The sequence below is a fragment of the Macaca nemestrina genome, chromosome 8 (genome assembly GCF_043159975.1).
Source record: "Macaca nemestrina isolate mMacNem1 chromosome 8, mMacNem.hap1, whole genome shotgun sequence".
Classification (NCBI taxonomy): Eukaryota; Metazoa; Chordata; class Mammalia; order Primates; family Cercopithecidae; genus Macaca; species Macaca nemestrina.
The window spans coordinates 84,417,247-84,436,099 of NC_092132.1; the positions used below are offsets into that span (position 1 = coordinate 84,417,247).

The window sequence follows — 18,853 nt, forward strand, 5'->3', positions numbered from 1 at the left end:
TGATAGGATGGCTGGGAATTGCTTTATAATTCTCCAGCAAACCAAACAAACTGTGTGGGGGCGGGGGGGATAGAAGGAACAGAGTGGGGAGGTGTTGTACATATCGAAGGTGGGAGAGGGTATAAGGAGATTTATTGGACCAGTGGATGGCAAAGTGCCCTTTCCAAACCAGAAGCAGCACCACCTGGGGGCTCTAACAAGTTGCAAATTCTCAGGAGGGAGCTGACCCCAGATCTACTTAAAAATACACAACAAAAACCTCTAGGGCTAGGGCCCAGCAATCTGTGTTTTAACAAGCCCTCCAGAGGATTTCGCTCAGCGGTCCGGATGCTTGCTCAAATTTTAGACTCACTGCACAATACCTTTCTCTCTCCTTTTGTGCCTCTGCTCTGATTTCCATAATAAAGGGTTTAAAAAACCATCCCTATGGGCATTTTTGTTGTCAAGTTGTTTATTTCTTACATCACTTGTCTTCAATTGCTATTTAACTATTGTTTTGATCTTTTCCTGGAGCCAGAACAGAAAAGCCAGAAAGCAGAAACCACTGCGTCTTTCTCCCGCCGCCCACCCCCCACCCCGCCCCCGACACCAGCCCAGTTTGCAAATACAAACTTCCTGTAAGAGACGCCCCCGGCCGGCGCACACACAACTCACACCTGAAGGCTGTGTCTGCAAAGGGGCCCGGGAACGACTCCCAGGGCGACGTGCAGGCCGCATTTCGGAGCTGCCCCACTTTCCCCGGCCTTCACCGGGTGCCCTCAGCGCACGCCGGGGTCCTGGCCCCAGGCGCGCCCGCCTCCCGCAGTCCCAGAGTCCGGGCCCAGGTGGCACTGCCACTCGTCGATCCTGTGTGGGCACCCGGGCCTCGCGAGAGACGACCCCTCTAGGACTGACTTTCGAAATGCAGCTCGAGATATGGGTCCCTTGATCTTTTCCGTTCTCCCTTTCAGAAGTTCTTTAAAAAGACGAGGAAGGAGGCGAGGAGAGTTGGAGGTCGAGTCACAGGGCGGGGCCCTCCAGGCACTGTCGCCTCCTCCCCGCTGTTTCGGGTCCTGGATGAGGGTGCGGAGCTCGGGAGACCTGGGCGGTCGCAGGAGGTGAAGGGTTAAGAAGCGGGGGGCCACCCCCCTCCCTCCGCGTATCCAGTGCCCCTTCCTCCTCCTCCTCTCCCTGTTCCTCCCCCCACCCCCCTTGTGTGCTGTAAAACAATCCCTTTGTTTCCTCTTTAAGACGTTAGCCTCAGGGGCCATTATAGGAAAGAAAGGTAGCCAGGCCCTTTTATCTGCAAGAATCCATTAAGCGTGGCCTCTGTGCAGCAGGCCGCTCGGTTATGGGCTGCTCCGCGAGGGGTTCCAAAGTGGGAGAACCCCTCCCAAGGGAGGAACCAGACGCACCTGTATCCCATCTCACTACCTCCCCCTCGGGAACTGGAATCCAGAGGGCGTGGAACGCTGGCAGTTTTCAAACGAGAGTGAATATAGAGCCGCGGTGGGTCTCTGGCAGAACCCCAGTTTCACACCTTCCTACCCTCGCGCCGTCTCTTCCCGCACACCCGGGAAAGGGGGTAAACTTTCGACGGCAAGATGGGAAAAGACCCTACCCTTCGTTTCCTCAGCGGGTCTTGGTGCGGGGCTGCCACCGTGCGCGGGAGAGGGGACGCAAGCAGCTGCTGGTCCGGGCCACCAGACGCGCACGTGTCTGTCGGTCCCACCGCTTGTGGGTCGGTCCGAGGGTAGGCGAGGACGCCTCTGTCCCGCAGCCCCGCACGCATTTGATTGTGGTACTGAGCGACAGCTACGAAGTTTGCCACTGGGGGACCGAAAGAGGGCCTTTTACGTTTCTTAGGAAGCTGTGATGCAAAATGCCTGCTGAAAGCACTGGAGGTTTCATGTGTCTCATCAGAAAGTAATCTAACACCAATTCATTATTTATATCCTCCCCCAAGAACCAGTCGTCCCAAATGCCCACTCTGCCCGTGCGCTCTGTCTCACCTAGCCGCCCAGTCACAACAACAAACACCGCCCACAGGCCCAAGACACAGGCTCAGAGACTGCGGCTCCGTATTCTGGATTTGGGGGCCAGGCGCAGGAGGAGGGGAGAAGGCGTGGCAGCCTGGCCCGGGCCGGGCAAGGGCCATTGTGATACTTGTATCAAGTTTAGTGGGAGGAATCTTTTCTTTTTTAAATTGCCAATAATTCGGATTGTTGAGAGTAACGGTGGCAGGAAAGCAACAAAAGAAAACTCTTTCTTTAAATTCTCTGTTGTATCCAGGTCAAAGACACAATATCAAGTCAGTGTCTCTTGCTTGAAATCTCTGTGGAATGACCTTCTTTGGATCTTCTCCTGCTCTTTCACCATGAATATAAATATTTTCTCCACTTACCATATGTTACCCACGCACTTCCACAGACCCCACCGCCACCGCCCCGCTGGGCTCCTTGCAAAAGGAAAGTCCGCCCTGCTCTCTCCTCTCAGCCGGGAGGGCAGGGGGAGGAGGGAGCAGTGTTGTTCAAGGGACAATGTCACTTTCCTCTTCATCAAGATTCTTTGTCAATTGCTGGGGAAATAATTGACCTCAAGCTACTTCAGTCACAACCAATAGAAAAATGGAACGGTGATGTGTCCAGCTGTTAAGGGGAGGCAGGTTGGAAAACAAAGGTGGCAAGGAAGGAAGCTGACATGAAAAATATGTAAAGCTTCAAGTGCAAATTCTTGGGAAACAGTGGAATTTCATTTTAAAATAAAACCAAAAACCGGAATTGTGTTCATTTGTCATATATCCAAGGTTGCGGTTCTTGATTTGTGCCTTTGGATAGCTTAAAAGGAGAATCCCAGCACAGAAGCCCTTTCATACAGCTGCAGTCTTTTCAGTTCTCTGACCCTTTCCTTAACTTACACAATGGCACTTTTTCCAACACCCTTCACTCAGTTAGCAGCCAAAATGATTCAGCTCCATCTGATTCAGGGGCCCAGGGAATAATTTGGTAGTTCTTTGAGTATTGTTTGGCATTTGTTGTTTTTGGTTTAGTTTTGAGTTTTTTTATTCTGTTTTGTTTTTGTTGTTGTTGTTTATTTGTTAGTTTGTTTTGTAAGTAGCAGGAGAAAGCAGCCTGAAAGAGAAAAGGAAAAGTAGGAGGAGTGAGAGGGATAACCAGAGAAAAAGCCAAGAAGAAATTCAGAAATTGCCTTTCCTTGCTTCCCTTAAAGAGATGATGGTTAGGAGTAGTTTGTTAAAACAAATCTCATATTTCAGCCCACAAGATGTCCCATTTATGAAGCTGATCCTGTTCCGGGTTGGACCAATCAGACAAAAATCAATAAGGACATTCAATGCCACCAATGTGGTAAGAAGCAAGAACAATATCAAACAGCAACTCAGCAAGGCCTCAAACATGAGCTCTTAGCCTGAACTGTGTCTTCTCCAAAGAGGAGAAAAGAGGACTTGGGGTAGTGGAGGGGAGGGGGCAGTGGCAATCCAGATGCTACAAAAACAGCCTGATATCTTCCATGGTACACATTTACCTTCCAGTGTGTGACTACACCAGTGTAGTGGATGTGTGAGTGCTGATGAACAGCCACCGTGGAAGAGCCAAGGCCCCTGCCTTCTCCAGGCCCAGCACTGAAACACAAAAGGTGAAGAAGAAGAATATTAATACGGCAGAAACCCCTGTCACCTGGCAAAAGAGCTCATCAGACTCACAAATATATTTTTGACAGCTTATATCTTCTCCATGGAGTTGTAGGGAGTGGTGAGTGAGTGATAAGGCCATCCTTAAAAGCAAGCAGAAGAGCACACAGAAAGTAAATGCTATCAGTGCAGATGCTCAGTGACAAATATTTGGTATCATTGCAAAAATTTCCCCAAGAGCATGATGCATTTTTCTCTCACAGAATTTTTAAAATTTTTGTCTGCTCTAAGATGTCCCCAGGTAAATGCGATAATGGGTACTATGGTCGGAATGCTTGTGTCCTCCCCAGATTCTGTGGAAATCTTATATCCCAAAGCCATTGTAGTAGGAGGTGGGACCTTCGATAGATAATTAGGTCATGAGATTAGGACCCTTATAAAAGAGGCCTGAAAGAGACTCCTCGCCCCTTCCATGTGATGATGCAGCTAGAAGACACCATCTATGAACCAGGAACCAGGGCCTCACCAGACATTGAAGCTGCCTGCACCTTGATCTTGGAGTTCCTAGTCTCCAGAACTGTGAGCAATAAACGTATGTTGTTGATAAGCCCCTCAGTCTATGGGATTTGGTTATAGCAGGATGACCAGTCTAAGACAGTCAGTGTATTTCCAAATTTCTCCAACCTCTCACAAGTGCTTTCCAGATCTTCTCCAAGGCTTATTCATGTCATAGAACAATCAGCAGCTATACTTTACTTCTCTCAGAATTACTAACTCCAACCAGTTGAGTGGTATTTATTTAAGGAAAGACTTCGCTGCTTAAGGAACTCTCTAGTGTTCATCACTGTTTAGAGCTGCTTAACCTGTTTCAATGAATAGAGAGATTTTTACATATAACATACTTGAAAACAGCTGGACTAGTTGTATTCTAGCTGCATCTAGAACGTCACCTAATGGTTCACCTAATGGAACTTCACCTAATAGAAGTTCACCTAATGGTTCAAAGATGAAGCTGTTGAGTTACTGTCTAGTGATGGCAATGGATTCTCATTGAACTCCCTATGTTCTCTTTCAGTCTTCCTTATGACCCCTGGCACTTGTTTTCAAGGTGGGAAACCAGGATTGGGGTAAAATCTGTGGATATAGTAGTAAGGCTAATTGGCTCCTGTGAAAATGAAACCTATGGCTTGGCCTCATTAGCCTTGCATTAAATCTAACATCTCAAAGTGCAGTTAAATGGACATAGTTCTTACCTGGAACATATTTGTAATTTGGTAGAATCTAATATGGTCTCACCAAATATTGCCCCATCCTGAGATGTTCTGGGTGAAACAGAGGAAATTAAAATAAGTTGACAATTGATATTCTAAATTAATGAAAATCAAATGCTTTCAAATTATGTTTTTCATTCTGCAAATAATTTAGGTTTAAACATCTTAAAACACATTTTATTATGTATGAATTATGATTATATTAGTAAAAATTTTTTAAAATGCCTAGAAGAAAAGCTGAAAAGATATCAAATTGTTTATGTTTTTATTTAGATGGCAAGATTATGAGTAAATGATTTTTTCTCATCTTAATTTTCCAAGATGTTGTTGAGTGGTTACAATTACTTGCCAATGGAATAAAATATATGATCATTCCATAAATATTGGTTAATGCTTATGCATAGGAATCACTCTAAAAAAGTGACTTGACAAGTACAATTTCTGTTTTCTGAAAAAGCAGTGACTTGAACAAGCATAAGAAGAAGTAACAAGAGGAAAGGAGCAGTCATGAGTGCTTCCTACCATCTGTCGGGCATGTCACAGCGTTATCTTATTTAATTCCCTCTGCTGGTAAAGGAGACACTGATTTTACAGAGCAGGGAATTGAAGCTCTGAGCGTGCATGTAAGTTGCTCAAGATCTCACTGGTAAAGGGGCCACTCACACTCAGTGTTTTATGCTTTCCTCCTGCTATGTGAAAGACGTAGCAACAGAAACATTTAATAGGTTAGACAAATAAATAAGTGTAACATCCTGTCTTACCAAAAATCGCTCTATAGAACTGGTCTGACCACACCCCTTACACAGAATCCACCGCCCTGCCTTACACATACACACTGCTGTCACGGATTGGACCAGAATGGTCACCTGACCCAAAGCTGCTGAACCATTAACTTCTCAGTGACCAATCAGATCCTCTCTTCTCAATAATTTACCTAAGGAGACGTATAAATTTTGGTAAAGTCTAGAGTAAGCTTTTCAATTCAGATCTTAGGCCAGTTGGGGGAGTAGAAAGGATTGGCTCTGTAGAGAGCAAAGATAACAGAGGATGGAGGCCTCATGGATAAGCAGAGAAGACGTGCCTACAAAGCAGGGAGAGAAGCAGAAACGGAGGAACAAGAGGCCACATGGTCCTCCTGTGTAGTTCAGAAGAGCTTTTCCCATTTTCACAGCTTCCCTGTGAGCAATGTTTCCCATGGAGGTATTTGAACAATACCACATTTTGTTTGAACTAGCTTGAGTGAATTTCTTCTCTTACAATAAAAATATCTCAAACTACAAGCCAGGTGCAGTGGCTCATGCCTGTAATCCCAGCACTTGGGGAGGCCAAGGTGGGAGGCTGGCTTGAGCCCAGGAGTTAGAGACCAGCCAGGGTAACATAGTGGGACCCCTGTCTCTACGTTTTAAAAGATTAGCCAGGCATGGTGGTGTACATCTGTAGTTCCAGCTACTTGGGAGGCTTGCGGTGGGAGGATAGCTTGAGCCTGGGAAGTCAAGGCTGCAGTGACCTATGATTGTACCAGTGCACTCCAGCTTGAATGACAGAGTGAGAACTTGTCGAAAGAAGGAAAGAAAGAAAGAAAGAAAGAAAGAAAGAAAGAAAGAAAGAAAGAAAGAAAGAAAGAAAGAAAGAAAGAAAGAAAGAAAGAAGAAAGAGAGAGAGAGAGAAAGAAAGAAAGAAAGAAAGAAAGAAAGAAAGAAAGAAAGAAAGAAAGAAAGAAAGAAAGAAAGAAAGAAAGAAAGAAAGAGGAAGGAAGGAAGGAAGGAAGGAAGGAAGGAAGGAAGGAAGGAAGGAAGGAAGGAAGGAAGGAAGGAAGGAAGGAAGGAAGGAAGAAAGATCTCAAACTACAGAAGCAAGAAACACACACTTCGTCAGAATCTCAAGTCACAAGTCTCTGCCTGGCTTTGCCAATGATGATCAGTGCTCCCAAACACATATCCATGTGCATATCTCTCAGGAACCTCAGACTCAGTATTCACTAAGTGAACCTATCCATTTCCCTCCACATGCTCCCAGTGTTTCCAAACTCAATGAATGCCACTAATATCCTCCCAGGTTTCTGACCTGTGAGTTCTCCTCAACCCTTCCTTATTAGCTTCCTATATCCAACCTATCTCAAATTCACTCAAATACTGACCCCATCCTTCTGCTTCTCTGCCCCACCCCAATGCAGGCTCCACCACCTACCATGTTGCAGGCAGCAACCTCCTTGCTGGTTTCCCTGCCGTGGTCTTGCTGCTCTCCAACAGCCAATACTCAAGTCTGGTCAGTGTACACACACACACACACACACATGTGCTTGTGTGCGCAGCAGCATTTAAAACCCTCCCATGGCTTTCCTTTTAGGGTAAAATCAAAACTCATGTGCATGGTCTCCAGGGCCCTGTTCATTGTAACCTCTTCAGTCCTGTGTCTCAGCATCCTGCCCACACTCTGCCCAGGCTGAACTGCTTTCAGTTCCTCAAACTTGTCACGCTTCTCTGCCTGAAGGACTTTTGTGTACCCTGTGCCTCTCAATGTGGAACTCCTCCCCTACTTAGTGGCTCTTACTCTTCTCTTGTGCCTCAGCTTAGATTTCATGCCCTCCACATAGTCTTACCTGATCTTCTGAACTTCAGGTTAAGTATCCCTAGTATGTGGCCCTGTGACTTTCTGTGCCTGACCACCCAGAGTACTTGCCAATCTTCATTGTAATTACTTGATTGTATTGTCTCCCTGGTTTGACTGTAAACTCCCTGCAGGCAGGGCATTGCTCTGTTATATCTCCAATGCTGAGCCCATCCGGTGATCAGAGAAGAGAAAGTGGAACCTGGGGGCCTGGTTATATAGCAACTAGAGCATCACAGCCATGAGGTGCTCAGGATCTAGGTGTGTATGATGGTCTTGGAAAAGAAATAGCTGTAAGAAGGACACAGTAAGAACAAAGAGGCTTTGGACCAGATTCTCAATAGATGAGGACAGTGGTAGAGAAGAAAAGTATTCAGGAGAAGATGGAACCAGTATGACTCCAAGACATTTGGAAGTTGAGAGAGGGTTTCTGGTTTAGCAGGAAGATGATAATTTGGTTTTGTGAGAGTCAGATTGGGTTTGTGATGGCACAAGAAGTCCAAGTGACACTTAGAGTGGCAGGACTCCAGCTGCAGAGAAGCAAGGGCCAGAGATGACAATTTGGAGGTAACTTGTCTGGAGGTGATGGTGGAGGAATGAATGAAGGAGCTTCTACAGTGTGAGCCAAATATAGGGCCAACAGGAACTTTCCAGTTAAGTCAAGCAGAGCAGAGATGAAGATGGAAGGAGGACTTCAAGGAATGAGTGAGAAAGCAGAGACTAGAGTCCATCCCCAGAGCATACTATGAAGTTATGAAGGCCAAGAGAGGAGAGAGATTAAGGAGAAGCTAGCTTGCAAGATTCAGTGCTGATTGTTGTAATGGCCAGCATGTATTTGAGCCCTTTGCATGAGCAAGGCATGTTTTGAGGAACTCTTCATCAATGACCTTGTTTAATTTTCACAGCAAGTCTATGAGATGGGTGCCACTATTATTCTCACTCTACAAATGAGTTACCTGAGGCTCCAAGAAAGCCTACAGCTTACAGAGGTCAGATGGCCAGAAAGCAGCAGAGCTAAGATTCAGACCCATTGTCTTGGAACTCAGAGCTGGAACTTGGGAGATCAAGGGAAAGATGGAATGGCGGGATCGGGGAAGGGGAATATCAGTTTTCTGTGACTCTAGATAGCTTGATGAAACAAAGTGGAAATCTCTACTGTAGAAGAGAATTGAAGTTGAAAAAGATAGGAAGCCTAACTTCTCTTCTGATGAGTGGGGCCAGGAGGGGGCGACAGTTAGAGGCCAGGAGAAAAGGAGGCCCAAGGCCTCTAGACCCATGTCCCTGCCTCTGCCCAGCAGCTGCCTCCTGCCCAAAAGAGTGAGCTACGGTGGCTTCTCCAGAGACTTCTCTGCTTCCTGACTGTAAACAGCCCCAGGGTTGCCATTCTGGGTGTTTTTCAACAGGCCAAGGGGCCATTGAGAGCCCGCAGTGCAGAGATGAACAGCTAGCTTCCAATCAACTTCCCAGGGGCCCGTGTGTAAAGCTCCCTGCAGCCCTGGCAGGAGACAGAGGCCCTGAGAGGAACAGGAGGTAGACAGACCCACCCATTTAGAGACCCTACTAGGGGGCCTGCCTGAGGCAAACAGCTGGGGTGTCCACAGCACTCCGTTTTAAAAGAGGCCAGAAACAGTCAATCTTAACGCGTGAATTTACTTACACCTGACAACAATTCTTCCCCCAACATGGAGACCTGGGGATGAAGGCGGAAGAGTCCTCCCACCCCCACCTCAGCCCCTAGTTCCTCTTCTTCCTGCTGCCTCATTTACTCTTCCTTTATTTCTTCCTCTCCCTCATATTTCTTCCCAAGGACTGGAAAACCCTTTTCCATCAAGAACCTAAGTTTAGGAAAAAGAGAAGCAGGGACCCGGCACGGTGGCTCACGCCTGTAATCCCAGTACTTTGGGAGGCCGAGGCAGGCAGATCATTTGAAGTCAGGAGTTCCAGACCAGCCTGGCCAATATGGTGAAACCCCTCTCTACCAAAAATACAAAAAAATTAGCAGGGCATGGTGGCATGCGTCTGTAATCCTAGCTACTTGGAAGGCTGAGGTAGGAGAATCACTTGAACCTGGGAGGCGGAGGTTGCACTGAGCTGAGCTGGCGCCACTGCAACTCCAGCCTGGGTGACAGAGTGAGACTCTGTCTAAAAAAAAAAAGAAAGGAAAAAAAGAGAGAGAAGCATGAAGGGAGGAGAGAGAACCTCTTTTCCCAGGAACCCCAAGTTGACTTGGTCCTTTTGGGGGGAGAAGAATAAAATCTGTGGACTCACTACCCAGGCCAGGGAGTGTGAGTGAAGAGCCGCAGGCCTCCACGAAGACATGTGGAGGAGATTTGAGGACTGAATTTCAGGCCTCTGGGACATACAGGCACAAGGAGCATCAAAGGAAGAGGAGAAAGGAAGCCATGCCCACGTCAGAGGGGACTGTTCCAGTTGGCACAAAACTTACCTGAGAGAACTACTGGTCCTCCATTGGATGGATCACGGATCTCTCACCTCAAATCTTTGTAACCCCAGCCCCTCCCACCAGTCTGCCAGCTCCCAAGACACACTCCTTTGCACCTCCCTCCCACACATCAGACACCATTTATTTGTCTGCTGCTTCTGCTGGTTTCAATAAATATGGCTGGCTTTAAAGTCAAGGCAAAGGAGATTTACATATAAAAGGGATGGGGTCTGAACTTTCAGCTGAGTTGCTGGCTTTGCAACTGGACCTGAGTCACGCAGATGCTGGTTATGGGCAGCCCACAGTAATGTCAGCACCCCTGGGGTTGTGCAAATCACCAACTCTGGTAAGCACAGAGGAGTCGCTGGGTGAAGGGACTCCGAACCCCTTCTCCATTCTAGTTCTCCCCATCCCAGTGACAGGGGCCTCCATGCGGCTCATCTCAGCCTCAGGCCTTTATGTGGATCTCTGCCTGGACCATTTCTACCAAGGGGCACCATGGTTGGCTCAAATATCAACTCCTCTGAGAAACCTCTCTATTCTCTTTTATTATCTTCGTGGCACTTATCCCTATCCAAAAGTTATTTTTAAAATTACTTCCTAGTCCCCACTGCCACCCCATAAAAGTTCCATGAGAGTATGGCCTTGGGGTACCCTATTCTCACCTGCATCTGGGGCACATAGGAGAGGACCTGGCTTTTATCAAGGCTGCTCTGTAGAAGTGTATCAAATTGAATTCACTGAAATGGAAGCTTCAACCCACAAAAAGCAGCCAAATGTTTAAAATGATTCTTTATCAGCAATTAAAATTTAGTTTCAAGTCATTATTTTTGCCCATCTCTCAAAACAATAGCCAATCTTCTCCCTAATCGGTTGCCTCTTTCATCTCGCCAGATCCTACATTTGGAATGTCGAGAATATCTGTAGACTCCTGACAGTTAAAGGAAACCTATGGCTTTAAAAAGACGGTCATCACTGAAGATTGCATTAAACACGCTGTAAAAGGAAAATCTCCAAAGGAGATAAAGGGCCTCAGGGGTGGGTGGTGCCTGCCCAGCTGCCCCACCCCTGCAGGGAAACCTGCCCGAAGCCTCCTTAACCCTTCCGTGGCCCACACCTCAGGAAGATGCTGGGAAAGATCAGAAGAATCTAAGCACTACTTGCTGACTGGAAGAAAACAGCAAAAAAGAAAAAAAAAAAAAAAAAAAAAAAGACCGATTCCAGTGTTGCTCCCCACCCCCATCCTTTCTTCTTCCAAAGAGCCTTCTGTTCAGAGAAATTAAAGGACTCTGATAGCAGATCACAAATTCAGGACAGAAAAGCTCCACTATGTAGCCAGAGACTGTATTGTGGGTAACCAGACGTTGGGCACTTTTTTTGCTTATGAACTTTTGGACACCATTCGAATAAAAGACTATTTGTTCCTGGACAAACACTCACCAGCAAAGAAGCTTTTAAGAGGAGGGGATATTTTTGTTTTGCATTTTCTCTTTGTGGAAAAAAAAATGAGAGAGTGAAAGAGATTGAGAGACAGAGACCAAGAGACACTTGCTCTACTTACTTTTCACATAAAAGAACTTAGACTAATTTGTTTACTATTGCTGGGGATTCATGTTTACAAGTTCCTGCAGCATTGTGGTAAAAGAAATGCTATTTTTAAAAAGTAAAAACCCACACAAGCCTCCATATTCAGGGTTCTTCTTCCCCTTCCTGCCTTCCTCACTCCCCGCTTTCATTTCACAGATGGCCACAAACACATGAGCCAAGTCGAAGCTCAGGAGGCCCTTGTCTTTCTCTCCCAGACCCCTTTGAGACTCCCCTGTGAAAGGGTCATACCTGAACTTGGAAGGCAATCTCTAGTTCAAGTTCAGTGGAATTCTACTTGCCACAAAAGTCACACCCCACCTGTGCTCCTTTTCAGCAAACCAAACTCCTGGCAGTCCTAAATACACACCCTAGATTTATTTTCCTTATATCCAGGGACCATTTCTGAAATCAAGCTAGCAAGATGTTGAATAATGTCCTTTTTACAAGAGGGTGTGCCATAACTGGGTCACTAACTGTGTGACTAATCACGGGTGCCTGTAACCACAGCGACTGTGGCTTCAACCTGACGTGGTCATTTGTAAACCACAAAATGACCCAGCCATCTGCAGGGGCTGCTGGCTCTGGAGTTTGCGGCTCTTCCCATGCCTGTCCCCTCCTCACCCACGGGAGCAATGGGAGCAGCCCCTGGCTGAAACCACCCTCCCCTTGCCTCTGCACTGGCAGCATCTGGGAGGGAGCTACTCACTTCAAACCTCTTCTTACTCAAGTCTTTACAGGCCTGTGTTGCAGAGACAACCGCAGCAGGCATTTGCAACAGTTGCTCTCTGGCCTGAGTTCCATTTAGCAACACTAAGTCCAAAGGAGAAAAAGAAGGGGTCTAGAATACATTTCTTTTCAAGAAAAAAGCAAAACAAAACTGGAAAGGTGGCCTGAGAAAAACTTCCCCCAGCTAGTTTAGGGCTCTTTGTTGTGCCTAACATTTATTCATTGCACTAAAAGTTGATAAAATCCCTAAAGTTTTCCCCAATCACTAAAGCAACTTTAGGAATTTTCAACACGGGAGTATCCTTTTGCCCAAGGGTCCCCAAATGTATCCTAAGTTAGGAGCACTAAGGCTGCAGTGCCTCAATGCAGGTCCCTCCCAGGGATCAGCCCAGATTGGGAAATGCAAGAACAATCAACCCCTTACCCTCTGGAGACCCAAGTTCATTTTGGGGCGTCCTGTAGCGCTTCAAGAATAATCTTGGCCAGGCGCAGGGGCTCACGCCTGTAATCCCAGCACTTTGGGAGGCCGAGGCGGGTGGATCACCTGAGGTCTGGAGTTTGAAACCAGCCAGGCCAATATGGCGAAACCCCGTCTCTACTAAAAATACAAAAATTAACCGGGTGCCAGTGGTGGGCGCCTGTAATCCCAGCTACTCAGGAGGCTGAGGCAGGAGAATCGCTTGAACCTGGGAGGTGGAGGTTGCAGTGAGCCGAGATTGCGCCATTGCACTCCAGCCTAGGTGATAGAGAGAGCCTATGTCTCCAAAAAAAAAAAAAAAAAAAAAAAAAAAAAAAAAAAAAAAAAGAAGAAGAAGAAGAAAGAAAGAAAGAAAAGAAAAAGAAAGAAGAAAAATCTTAGGGCCAAGGGGCTTATTTGTAATTGAGGAGGATGATTGGTGGTAGTGGTAAGGAAGATCTGCTCCCACTGCCTCTCAGCATGAACCCTCCACCCCATCTCTCTGAAAATGGCCTTACTTTTTCCTTCATGGTCTGGGTAAAATTGGTGGAAGGTACACAAAGGACTAAGCAACCTCTCTTTCAGCCCCACCCCCTTACCTGTGTTCACCCATTCCCTTAATCTTCAATCCCATTTTTTTTCTCCTTATCACATTAATTCAGTAGGGCAACTGCTTCTGTCCTGGGGAGGGAAAGAGTTTTCTCCAAAAGGACAGACGGAAGCAACAAATGGGAAGGAAACTGACAACGCTTGTGAAATCCCAAACCGGATTGGTAAGAACACATCATAAATTATGGATCCCTCGAGCCGCCTCCGGCCTGTCACTGCGTGGTCTGACTCCACGGCACTGCCCGGCGCGGGCGACACTTGTCCATGAGCGCGGGTCTCTCGGGCCTCAAATGTCCCCGCCCGGCCCGGCCGCAGCGGTGGCCCAACTTAGGGCGGCGGGGGGCTCTGGGCGCTCAGCCGGTAGGGACGCGCCAGCTGCGGGGACGACCCCCCCAGCCAGCAGAGCACAGGCTCACCATTGTTCCCGAAGACCCCCGCGGGAACACCCTGAGCTGGCCTGGGCGCTCCGGTCCGAGGCGCCAAGGCCGAAGAAGGGAATGCGAAAGGCGCCGGGGTTGGGCGGGTGGAGAGGGTGCGGGACGTGCCCGCCACCCCCCGGCGCGCAGGTCCCCCGGCCTTGGTGGGCGGTGTGGCGGGACCCCGGGCAGCGTGCGACATCTGCGCGAGAGCGCGGGGGCGGGAGGGGACGTCGTCACACTCAGGACGCCCATCTGGACCGACTTTCCTCCCGTGCCAGAAGCGAGGAGGGAGAAGTCAAGGTTAAACGCTGCGGCGGGGCTGCAGGCGGGCACTGGCGGGGGCGCACAAAGCCGCGGGCCCCTCCACTCGCGCCCAGCTCGGAGCACGCCCCCCCCCCCGGCCCGCCAAGAGCCCCGCGCAGGCTACCGTGGCCCCACCTTGCCCTTTGTCTTTCCTGCGGAGCAGATGTGCTGTGACCCCTGTAGCATTCTGGCTGTCAAGATTAAAGGAGCCTCCACTCTGTTTCGAAACTGCAACTCTTGCTCCCCAGACCTCATCAACCCCACCTCTTGCTTTTGTTTTTGTTTTGTGTTTTTGGCCACAAGTCAACCACTCATCATAAGGTGGGCAAACCCCTCGGTCCACATTTAAATTTGTTTGTGTGACAAATTGGCCTGCCGTTCCACCCTCTTAGCTACTGTAACCAGCACCAGAGAAACAATGAATTACGAGATTAAAGTTACGGAAAAACGGCTCATCCTGCAGATGTTGTCTGCTGAAGGCTGCTCTATGGACAAATATGTAAAGGGTCGTGTGTGTGTGTGTGTGTGTGTGCGTAAAGCCAACAGCCTCACATTTGTTCTTTGGTAATTTGTCTTCAATATGCCTCCCCCCCACCCCCATGATGAAAGGTCAATTATCAGACTCAAAAATAAGCAACCTTATCTGGCAAGCCTGTACTCCCAGAAATGAATGGGAGAGCTGGGGTTTCTCATGGGGCAGAGAAAAGGGAACTCCAAATCAAGCTGAATTGTGTGTGAGTCAGACTCTGGAGAAAATCGTGGGTAAAGGAAATGTGGGGGGCGGTTTCCTGGATTTCTGTTGCAGGAAGAAACCACCGAAGGGAGGGAGGGCTGTTAGGGGAAGAAGTGAGGGAGGGGTGGAGGAGGAGAGCGTGGGCCGGGAAGGGAGGGAGAAGAGCCTCCTTAAGGCCGAGGGAGAGGGGCGGGGTGGATCGGTAGGAAGGCTGGGGCTTTCTTTGTTTAGTTGGTGTGGGCTGGGGCTGGGCTCAGTGAATGTGCCTAAGTGTGCACCGCGCGGTCAGCTGCCCGGCGAGGTAACAGCTGGCACCTGTGCGCGAAGTGCAGCCTGCATTAGCAGCATCATTATTCAGCATTAGAGCATTACAAAGATAATTACTGCGAGTTAGAAAAGCAGAGGACGGAGGGAATTGAAACCCCAGACCCCTTGGCTTATCAAACTCCCAGGTTACAAGCGTAATTTCAAGCAGCTTTGGGAAAGGCACCTCTCGCAGAGCTGTGAGTCTGCCACGCTAAAGGGAACGTTCGGAAGACCCCACAGCTGGAGCCAGTGGCCCAAGAGCTCTTCTCCAGGTTTCATCCTGGCTCAAGGATCAAATTGGGTCATAGATAGGATGCTGAAGGTCATCACACTAACATTTTCTGGTCTCCAAAGCAGTTCTACTCAGACTATCAGAACCATCCTTTTTAAATCTAGAATGAAGTGGGTCAAATGGAGTAGAGCAGGTACTTTGGTCTTTGAGTAACAATGATAGCTTCAACAATTAACAACTGTCCAGCTCTTTTTGTGTCAGACTGAATGGAAACACATTTATTAATTATTTCCCTCAATCCTCACAGTAACCTTAAAAGGAGGGCATGATTATTACAGCCATTCGATAGATGGGAAAAATGAGGCTTTGAGAAGAGTCAGCAAAGTTCTTCAGCATTTTGCTCCCACATTTACTCGGTGTTTTTTCTTGGTCTAGAGCAGTGATCCCCAACCTTTTCAGCACCAGGGACCATTTCGTGAAAAACAAATTTTCCACAGATGCTGGGGGATGGTTTTGGGATGATTCAAGTGCATTACATTTATTGTGCATTTTATACCTATTATTATTACACTGTAATATATAAGGAAATAATTATACAACTCACCATAATGTAGACTCAGCAAGAGCCCTAAGTTTGTTTTCCTGCGACTAAATGGTCCCATCTGGGGGTGATGGGAGACAGTGACAGATTTTCAGGCATTAGATTTTCATAAGGAGCATGCAACCCAGATACTTCACATGCACAGCTCACAACAGGGTTTGCACTTCTATGAGAATCTAGTGCCAACACTGATCTGACAGGAGGTGGGGCTCAGGTGGTAATGGGAGCAATGGGGAGCGGCTACAAATGCCAATCCTGGTCCATGGCCCAGGGGTTGGGAACCCTTGGTCTAGAGAAGACTCAGGCCTACTGTGCCTCCGATTTCCCACTGGTCAGACAGGAATACCATCCTGCCCTACTGCCTAGAGGTTGAGAAGCACATGCCTTTGGTTTTGGATAGCCAGTAAATCCCTTTCTCAAAACCTGAAATTTGCATGAATGCCAGCTCTCCAAACACACATTATCTCTGCATGTATCCTTGGTTGGGTCAGAAGTAAATCGCACAAAAGTGAGTACTGTACTGTATTGTGATTTCTGGAAAACAAAGTATTTTTAAGAAGTGCCTTCTTTTATAGATTGGTATACTAATTAGTGAAAAGTGTTTCACAAACTGGCTCGGCAAAAAGTTTGCACTTAGCACGTGCAGCTAACTATGTGGGCCATAATAAGGTGAAGAACTTGGGAATAAAAATTAACTTGAGTTTCATCTAGGCCAGTAAACTCATTTGCCATCTCCTGACTCAGACACAGTAGGCTTGAGTCTTCTCCAAACCCGGGGTTCCCTAACCCCCAGGTCACAGACTGGGAATTTTTTCTAACAACTTTTTTTCTGACATTGTAGTGAATGAAATCAGAGGGGACATTTAATTTCTGGTGTACACATTGAGTTTATACCGTCAGATTATGATACCTAGGAAGTACTATTATTAATAATACAGATCATAACTATTAATAGAAATGACTAACATGAACTGGGAAATGATGATGGGTCAGTTATGACACCAAATGCTATACATTCATTATCTCATTTAATCCTTACAATGGAAGCCCTGGCTTCTACTCCTTCCCTAGTCCCCTCTCCACCCTCTAGCTAGGAAGCTCTTTTTTTTTTTCCAGGAACACGTGAACTTTATTGAATGCCGTTGTAGAAACGTGTGTGAGGATAAAGGGCTGATACAGGGCAAGGAATGGAAGGTGGAGTGCGTGGGAGACATGTCATGGTCAGAGCTCCTGGCCTGGATGCTGCTTCCTGTTCTATCGATAGACTTGGAAGATCAACACTGGGATGATGATAAACAGAATGATCATGAGGATGTCCAGAACCAGGGCCCAGATGTTCAGGCACTTGGCAGTGGAGGCATAGGCCTGGGCCCTGATCAGGTCACCAACCATCTTCCTATCCCTAGACTTCATGGAGTAGGCGCATGCTATGAAGCCCAGGCAGCAGGAGTTCATAAAGAGGGTGTTAAACAGGGACCGGATGACAGGGTCGGGCACAGAGGTCTCGCTGCAGATGTGGATCATGGTGGATGTTGAGGCAGGAGGGTTGTAGGGCACCCCCAGCACAGCTACCTCTTACTCCTCCTTGAGCATCTCACAGTTGCGGGGTGGCCAGCGTTTGCAGGAGTGAAGAAGGTTTGGACTGTGTAGTTCACAGTGTCCAGCAAAGACCAGCTGTCAGGAGCTCTTTTAAAAATGTGAATGAGGCCCGGCAAGGTGGCTGACACCTATAATCCCAGCACTTTGGGAGGCCGAGGTCAGGAGATCGAAACCATCCTGGCTAACATGGTGAAACCCCTTCTCTATTGAAAAAAAAAAAAAAAATTAGCCGGTAGTGGTGGGCACCTGTAATCCCAGCTACTCTGGAGACTGAGGCAGGAGAATCACTTGAACCCAGGAAGTGGAGGTTGCAGTGAGCCAAGATTACACCACTGCACCCCAGCCAGGGTACAGAGTGAGACTCTGTCTCAAAAAAAAAAAACAAAAAAAAAAATTGTGAATGAGGCCAGGTCCTGCCCTTGTGTTAAAGGCTTCCAGTGGTTTCCCACTGAACTCAGGAAAATTCCAACTGCTTCTCTGGGCCTACAAGCCAGTGCCACCTGGACCTGCCTACTGCCAGTGGACTCTATCAGCCCACAGCACATGCCTCCACCTGCTTGGGCTTCTGGGCCTTTGCACGCACCCCTTCCTCTGCCTGCAATACCTAGCTCTTACCTGGCTAATTTTTAAAAAAATTCTTCCATTTAAATGCCTCTACCTCTGGGAGGCCTTCCCTCAAATCAATCAAATCACCCTCATAACCTGTTCTTTTTCTTCTTAGCTTAACACCATGTAAAATTATCTTTATCATTGTTGTTATTATTATTATTATTGTGCGTCCTTACATCTCCATTTTTCTCCCTGATCCCTAAGAGCCAGAAAGTCAGGGATAGGCATTGCTCTCCATGTATCTTTAATGCATAACACTTTTGGACCATGCAACAATGTTTGCTAAATTAATCGAGAAGCACCCTCAGAGTTAGATACTATTATAATTATTATTATTATTTTGAGATGGAGTCTCGCTCTGTCACTGAGGCTGAAGTGCAGTGGCATGGTCTTGGCTCACCGCAACCTCCACCTCCCAAGTTCAAGCAATTCTCCTGCCTCAGCATCCCAAGTAGCTGTGATTACAGGCACGTGCCACCACATCTGGCTAATTTTTTATATTTTTGGTGGAGACAGGATTTTACCATGTTGTTCTCGAACTCCTGACCTCAAGGGATCTGCCTGCCTCAGCCTCCCAAAGTGCTGGGATTACAGGCGTGAGCCACCGTGCCCGGTCGTAGATACTATTATTATTCCCACTTTATAAATGAGGAAACTGAGACAGGAGAAGGTTAAATAACTTGTTAAAAGTTATACAACTGGACCTGGATGGGCATGTGACTA

The 18,853-nt window shown here is 47.4% G+C and overlaps 1 long non-coding RNA gene and 1 pseudogene across 5 annotated transcripts; both read right to left on the reverse strand.

The window, feature by feature from the left end:
- Positions 1-597: 597 nt before the first annotated feature.
- Positions 598-13,440, reverse strand: LOC139355836 (uncharacterized). Of its 5 annotated transcripts, none has more exons than XR_011607001.1 (4): positions 7,087-7,518; positions 4,313-4,950; positions 3,523-3,619; positions 598-3,110 (listed from the first exon to the last, which is right to left on the reverse strand). It is a non-coding gene; the product is annotated as an uncharacterized lncRNA (long non-coding RNA). The 5 variants fall into 5 exon arrangements; XR_011607000.1 differs by having other exon boundaries at positions 3,523-4,491; positions 4,882-4,950; positions 7,087-7,515; XR_011606998.1 differs by having other exon boundaries at positions 598-1,080; positions 1,601-3,110; positions 3,523-4,950; positions 7,087-7,492.
- Positions 13,441-17,109: 3,669 nt separating this feature from the next.
- Positions 17,110-18,314, reverse strand: LOC105482309 (interferon-induced transmembrane protein 3 pseudogene; annotated as a pseudogene).
- Positions 18,315-18,853: the final 539 nt, after the last annotated feature.